The sequence below is a fragment of the Lipotes vexillifer genome, unplaced genomic scaffold, assembly GCF_000442215.2.
Source record: "Lipotes vexillifer unplaced genomic scaffold, Lipotes_vexillifer_v1.1 scaffold1011, whole genome shotgun sequence".
Lineage (NCBI taxonomy): Eukaryota > Metazoa > Chordata > Mammalia > Artiodactyla > Lipotidae > Lipotes > Lipotes vexillifer.
Genome location: NW_006787698.1, coordinates 22,297 through 29,790, shown reverse-complemented (window position 1 = coordinate 29,790; position 7,494 = coordinate 22,297). Strand labels below are relative to the sequence as shown.

At 48.9% G+C, this 7,494-nt stretch overlaps 2 pseudogenes; both read right to left on the bottom strand.

Moving 5' to 3' along the window:
• Nucleotides 1–2,448: 2,448 nt before the first annotated feature.
• Nucleotides 2,449–4,524, bottom strand: LOC103071768 (protein FAM76A-like; annotated as a pseudogene).
• Nucleotides 4,525–5,042: 518 nt separating this feature from the next.
• LOC103071493 (protein KHNYN pseudogene) lies at nt 5,043–6,979 on the bottom strand (annotated as a pseudogene).
• Between the last annotated feature and the right edge of the window lie 515 nt (nt 6,980–7,494).

Sequence of the window (7,494 nt, the reverse complement as noted above, 5' to 3'; positions counted from 1 at the left end):
TGTGAATCATGCTGCCATGAACATGGGTAAACAAGCATCTCTTTGAGACCCTACTTTCAGTACTTTAGGGTATATACCCAGAAGTGGAATTGTGGGAGAATATGGTAATTCTTTCAGTTTTCTGAGGAACTACCATACTGTTTCTGCAACTGCTTTACATCTTACATCCCTACCAGCAGTGCACAAGGATTCCAGTTTTTCCACATCCTTGTCCATACTTTCTGGGGTTTTTTTTTTTTTGATAATAGCCATCCTAATGTGTATGAGGTGATACCTTATTGTAGTTTTCATTTGCATTTCCCTAATGATTAGTGATTCTGAGCATCTTTTCATGTGCTTATTGGCCACTTGTATGTTTCTTTTTTTATTCAATATGAATTTTTATTAACACACATTTTTCAAAGTCTGTACAAACCAAAACATCCCTGTGTTTTAAAAGGTCCATTATCAAACATACAAATAAATAAAAGGTGTTACCAAAAGTTAGCTACTCAATTTCATGGTAAAACAGTGTCATGATTTTTAAAAACCAAAATTTCAAGACTGAGGTTTCTGCCTTCCCTTTTTAGAACTTGTGGAAAGTTAGAAAATGTGTGGATTTGCTTTATATTAAATGCCAAGACCTTAAAAAAAGATTTAGTATAAAACTAAATGTGTTTTTACATTGTCACTTCATGTAACAATTTCTCAAGTCTTTAAAATTAAAAAAAAATGACTATTTTCACAATCTTTTCCCCATAGTCAATGTAAATGCATCTGAAAAATATTATCTGACAGTTTTTTACCTAAACGTTTCTCATTCAAAAGTTACAAAACTGTTTAGCACTGCCATTTCCCTTGCTTAGAAGGGAAAATTACATCCTCTACTAGAGTGATAGATAAGTAACACGGTCCATTGTTCCTCTGACCAGAAGGAAGTCACTCATTTCCACATCTCTGTCCAATTATGTGCATGGCTCCCCTTGCGAGAATGCTCACCAATTAGAAGCATTTGCTCCTAGGAAATGCCTAGCAAGTTAAACTTACTGCTACACTTTTGGTAGACTGACGTACAAATGTCATCTGCCCTTATGATTACCTTTAACTCTAGTTCTGCCCCCTGCATTAATGATTCCAAGGTAGCCAGTTTTCCTGTTTCATGACACACTACACATCTCTAGTTCCTTTCACAAACATCATACAGAGGACCTGAGACAATGGCTAGAAATGCCAATCTATCCTCGGAAAAGGAAATCCATGTGCCTGAAGGGAAAACAGGAGAAAATTCAGGCTGGGGCCAAGCTGCTTTTGAGAGAGAAGCACCTGTTTTCAACACATTTCCATTAAAAGCAGGGCTGGGTGGGGAGGAGTGGGGAAGGGGTAGGTGATATCACTGCCCCAGTCAGGCTTACGGTCCCTACTAGAGCAGCTCATACTAACCTCCAAGATGCTCTGTAGGCCAAATATTATCCCATTTTGAATCAGGTAAAAAAAAGTTACCTGAAAATGGCCCAATATGACAACGGATATAAGGGTATTTTTTAAAAAAGAGGTGGCAGTGTGAGAATTTAAAATCAGTCACATAAAACAAGAAAGGGGTAGGGGAGAGAAGTGTCCAGTACAACCTGGACAACCTTTCCTTCTGCCCTTAAGTACCTTTTGGAGGATTTCTTGGAAGAGCATGTAAGAAGATACTTAACTCCATACTTACATATTGAATTGTTTCACCTTAGCAATCAGTTTTTAAGACTCCAAGGTAACAAGAAAGGAAAGATCTGATTCTTTTGCTAAACGCTAGAGTAGGACCTTTTTTTTAAGAGGCATCACTTTTACGAGAAGAATGAGCTAGGCTACCATTATTCCTTTATCAAGAAAAAGTTTCTTTTTTAAAAAAGTAAATTAAAACTCTGGCTATACGTAGTTCAAAGTTCATACATAATATACCTGGAAAAAAAACCAAAGAGTATATACCCTGAAGCAAAATGTTTATTGGAGAGAGAAAGTCTCTTCCACTGTACCAAGTCTTAAGGTGGCAGTTTTCAAAGTTCAGAGGGTGGCAGTGATATGTAATTAATGCCAAACTGTTTGCTCATGGGTATGGCAGGATGCAATGATGGACCAAAAAAAACCAAAAAACCATTCTGCACATAACACTGAGCAGTGACCAGCAACACACACAGAAAAGTAACAAAAGAGAGACAGTAGTACTGAGAGAAGGATTTGGGATAGAGAGAGGGGAGTGAGGGAGAGTAAGAGAAAGAGAGAGCCTGAAACCCCAAACATTCAAGCATGCAGTCATAATACGGCACAAACCAGGTGTTTCCATTCAGCCCACTGCAATCGCACAAAGAAGGGTAACTATAGTAAAATAGAGATTTCTTAAGAAAGCTTGCAATTCCCAGAGAACAGCCAGGTTGCCACCCTGAGCCAGGACTCCGTTGCTATTGCCAGGAGCGTCCTTGTGGTCTCTCATGGAGAGGTTATAGCTCCTGACTTCTCGTTCTTGGACAAGGCAGCTGCTTGGCTTCAGGAGCTCTCGGTTTTTGGCCTGCAGTTGTTCTGTAACTTCTTTGTGGGTTTTCTCCATCCGGTTCATTTTGGCTCTCATCTGAGATGCTTGGTATTGAAAACCAGGCTTCAACTCCGTGACCTTCTCTTCTCTAAAATCATCTGATCCTTGTCATGCAGCATCTTCTTCAGAGTGGCTGCTGCCTCCTTCAGTTGGGCAAAGATGACAGAGTGGTCAGTGCCTGGTGAGTCCAGAGCCAGGTCTGAGGAAAAGCTATCGCCATTGGTTGTGATCAACTCAAACCGGGATTTTTTCTTTGGGATTTCCTTTTGAATTGAAGATGTAGGAAGTGTTTTCTGACTGTTGCAATGGCTGCCACCACTGTACTGCTCCTTCTGCTCCTTCTCCTGGTGGCTGCTCAGGTGCTTCCTCTGCTCTTTGGTCTTCTGAAGGACCCATTTGTATGAAAGTGTGTGCAGCCAGCATAACAATTTCCCGTCTACCTTTTTTCTATCATCTTTCCTGTCAAATGCACACTGCTGCTTGCACTGTTCACAAGAATATGGTGGCCCACACTTCTCTGAACTTGTGCAGCGCTGGCATTTTGTTGCCAATGAACGCTGCAGTTACACTGCAGTGCTGACGAGGTTTGGGCATTCCATACAACTGCACATTCTGAGCACATTTCTTGCATACTGTATTGGTTTTACTCTCCTGCTGGTACTCAGTCCTACAGTAGGTGCACTTCACAACAGGGTGTACAATCCGACATTCCTTGCACAGCTGCTGCCCTGAGACAGCGCCTCGAAGGGGAAGTGCTGGGGGCATTTGGTGCAGGCTTTCCTCACCGCCCTACGGGCCCCGCCCGCCGCTTTCTCTCTTGTGTGTTTCTTCGGAGAAATGTCTATTCACGTTCATTGCCCATTTTGGATTTGGTTGGTTGGGTTTTTTTGAGTTTTAGGAGTTCTCTATATATTCTGGATATTAATCCCTTATCAGATACATGATTTGCAAATGTTTTCTCACATTTTATGTGTTGCCTTTTTACTCTGATGATAATGTCTTTAGATTCACAAATTTAACCTCAAGCAGCCCAATTTGTCCTTACTGTTTTGTTCTGTTATCTGGGCTTTTGGTATCATATCCAGGTGTCATATCCAGGAAATTATTGCCAAATCCATTGTTACCAAACTTTTATCCTGTTTTCTTCCAAGAGTTTTATTGTTGTAGGTCTTCCATTTAGGTCCTTGAGCTATTCAGAGTTAATTTTTTTTGTTTGTTTTAGAAGTGGGTCTCGCTTTATGCAACATATATGTTCTGTAAAGAAGATGCTAGGGTCAGGTCACATGAACGTTTTCCTCGCAGAACATGGCTTCATTGGTTTGGTGGCTGCTCAACGCTCGAGCAAGTGCATTAACCGGGGACTGCAGACTTTCTGACACATTCGTTCAGGAAGGAACCCTGAGAGTTTTCTGGTAATGCAAACAGTCACCCCTAATTAACCGTTTTGTAAATGTGGATTTGCGGGGGGTTGCCCAAAAGGGACGCAGCCATTATAGGGCACATTATACTGAGGATGCAGTGTTAAAAATTCTAGGACACAGGTCCTGGGGACAGAGGACCCTCAGCTCTCTGAAAGTGAGGTTTCGGTTAGGAAGCCTGTGCAACCACAGACAGATACACCTGAGGCTTGGTCCAAGTACCTTTCCTCCAAGGAGCTTTCCTCCACGTTCTCATCTCTCCTCCCAACAGGCTTTTTTACCCCTGACTTGTAAGGTCACAGGCAGGCACAGCTGAGACCAGGAGCCAAGTCTCCCTCTGCCTTCTCCACCAGATCCCTGCTGCCCCACTGTGACCCAGACCCCATAACACTAGCCTTTCCAGGGCCCAGCATTCCCCTTTGATGCGCCCAGGAGCCCAGCCAGGCCTGGGACTCGTCCTGTCCTCTGGCCATCAGAGAAGCAGCCAGGAGGAGGAAAGGCTTAGCGTCCTGGCCACCTGTTCTACATTCCCCTCCCACCCACTCTAGCCTCCATCCCCAGCTTAGCATGGAGGAGGGGCCGATCCCCAGCTTAGCATGGAGGAGGGGCCGACAGTCCCCATCTCTGTGACCCACCCTTCCCGGCAGCCCCCATTCCCTACAGAAACCCCGCATAAAGCAAGGTTAAGAAGTTAAGGCTGAGCAGAACCTCCTGAGAGCTGGTTGAGGTCCTGACTCAAGATGAGATCAGGTCACCTTACAGACCTGTCCCCTAAGTGCCCCAGGCAAGAGCATTCCCCACACACTTGGACAAGGTTAGGTTAAGAAGTTAAGGCTGAGCAGAACCTCCTGAGAGCTGGTTGAGGTCCTGACTCAAGATGAGATCAGGTCACCTTCCTGTCCCCTAACCTCCTGAGAGCTGGTTGAGGTCCTGACTCAAGATGAGATCAGGTCACCTTACAGACCTGTCCCCTAAGTGCCCCAGGCAAGAGCATTCCCCACACACTTGGTGCTGCCCGGACACGAAGCACCAACTCGGGGTGAGACTGGGTCAGGGTCTGAGCAGAGGGACCCTCACAGAATGAGCTGGATGAGGCTGGGGCTGAGGGGGTGGCAGCCACTCAGACAGGTGAGACTGAGCAGGGCCTCAGAGAGCTGGTTGACATCCCGGCAGTACGGCTCCCGCCGCAGGATGAAGTCCAAACACCTCCAGCAGCTGGCGTGGGAGCCACTCTGGCTCCCGCGTCTTCCTGCCACCACTGCCTTTTTCCTCTTTTCTCCCGCGCTGCTGATGACTGTGTTCTGTGAAGCCCCTGGCAGAATGCTGCGCCTCAGAAGACCCTGTGCCCTGACCGGCTTCTTCAGGAACTCATCCAGTGTAGGGCCATTTCGCCCCAGTGGGTCATCAGGCACCATGAAGAGGTTTCCCACGAAGGTGAAGGGCAGCAGGCGCTCCATCCACTTCTCAGACTCCTCTGCCAGGTCCCGGAACTGGTCACTGGAGACAATGATCCCATCGGTCTCTTCAGCCAGCTTCATAGGAAGAGATCCTCTTGCCATCCAAGACCCGGGAGGGAGGAGGGAGAGAGTAGGCTGGGGGAATACAGCTTGTGCAGGAAGTGACCCTCTCTGACCTTGGAGTCCCTACTGAGACGCCACTGAGGCACAAAGACAGTTATGTCGCGGTGGCCACGGTCCCATGTCAAGTACTGCACAGCAATGGCAATGCCCGGCTGGAGAAATAGTGCTGGAGGCCACGCACCATGGCCATGTTGCTGCCATGACAATATGGCGGAGGTCTGGCTCGCCTGGCACGTTGGCAAGGCACAGGGTGAAAGGGTCCTGGAGGGCCTCCTGGAAACGCTGTGTGCCAGTCACCAAATTACCCCCCCCGTGCCTCGTTTCCATGGAGACCCCCGACCTTGAGCCACGACCTGCTGCTTGTCTGCCCTGTCTCCTCTGTCCCCTCAATCTCCACAGTGCTAAGGGGGTTCAGGCGCTGGTGGGGGGCTGGGCACTCTTGGAGGTGAGGCTTCCCCATTATGGACCCGCTGCAGGAGAGAGGCTCCCCGGGGTTGGCTGCCTTTTGACAGGGGCCCTGGGTGCCAGGAGGCTCACCCTGGACCCAGAACATTCCTCTCCTGAGGCACCCCCTCCTTCCCCAGGGCCTTCCCTTTCAGAGGCACTGCCTGCCCTGCCTCTCCTTCCACCCCCAAATCCATCTCCCTGGGACCACCGTGCTTTGTCCCCTCCTTCCCCATAGCTCTCTCCCCTTGACTCCTGCCACCCTGCAGGTCCTGTGTCCAGAGACTCTCTGCCGTCACTCAGGGGACTCCTGACTCCCTGGTGCTGAGCACCCAGCAGACCTGGGCTCCCCCACTCCCAGGACGGGAATGCTTGGGGCCCCTGCCCCCTGGATGCCTCTTGCACCAGGCTCAGCAGTTCTTCCTTGGACAGCTAGGGGCAGCTGCAGCAGGGCCTCTGTGTGGGCATCCCCCCAGGACTGCAGCAGAGAATTCTCTCAGCACTCCAGCACACTGAGAGGCTCCAGGGGATGGCCCCAGCCGAAAGTCCCAGCTCAGCCGCCCCACCAGCTCCTCCACTCGGCTCTGGACCATGACAAAGGCCTCAGTCAGGCCGCTGACCATCAGCGAGCCGGGCGCCCCCGGCACCAGGTGGGCCGATGTGCTCCAAGTCAGGCAATCAAGGAAGAAGCCCTGGGCTCCCAGAAAGATGCAGTGCAGTTTGGGTGAGTAGTGAATTTCTTTCCGTAGCTCTGGGCTGCAGAGACCCTTCAGGTACTCCTTGGCTCTGCTGGCGTTCTCCTTGGGGCCCTCCAGCTGCAGCCAGATGTGAGGGTCAGGACAGTCGTTCAGGAGGACGCTCATCCCCACCCTGAAGATGCGAAGATGCACTCCACATGGGGTTGCTGTTCTTGCACCTTGTCCTCGGCCTCCACAGACACCGCAAAAATGGTCATGAGACAGGGAGCCAGCCCCCCAGGTAGGCATGGCTCCTTGGCTGCCCAGCCCCAACGGGGACCTCTCTTCCCCACATCACGAACAGTTTTTTGAGTCACTTCCTGGCTGGGGGCAGAGTCAGCTGGGCCCCTCCCGGGGCTGGGCCTATACCGAGCCCCAGTGCACGCCCGTCCCTGCCAGCTGCAGGCTGCTCCCTGCCTGCGGCCGGAGCCTCGGCCCGGGCCCAGGCCCCCCAGAGTTAATTTTTTTGTGTATCATGTTAGGTAAAGGTAAGGGTCCAACTTCATTCTTTTCCATGTGGATATTGCATTTCCCAGCATTGTCTGTTGAAAATGCTGTCCTCTCCCCATTGGATGGTCTTTTCACTCTACTCTATTCCCTTGGTCTATATATCTGTCTTTATACCAGTACCATACTGTTTTGAGTACTGTAGCTCTATAATAATTTTTGAAATCAGGATATAAGAGTTGTCCAGTTTTGTTCTTATCTTTCAAGACCCCTTGAGATTCTAATTTGAATTTTATGATGGGTTTCTCCTTCTGCAA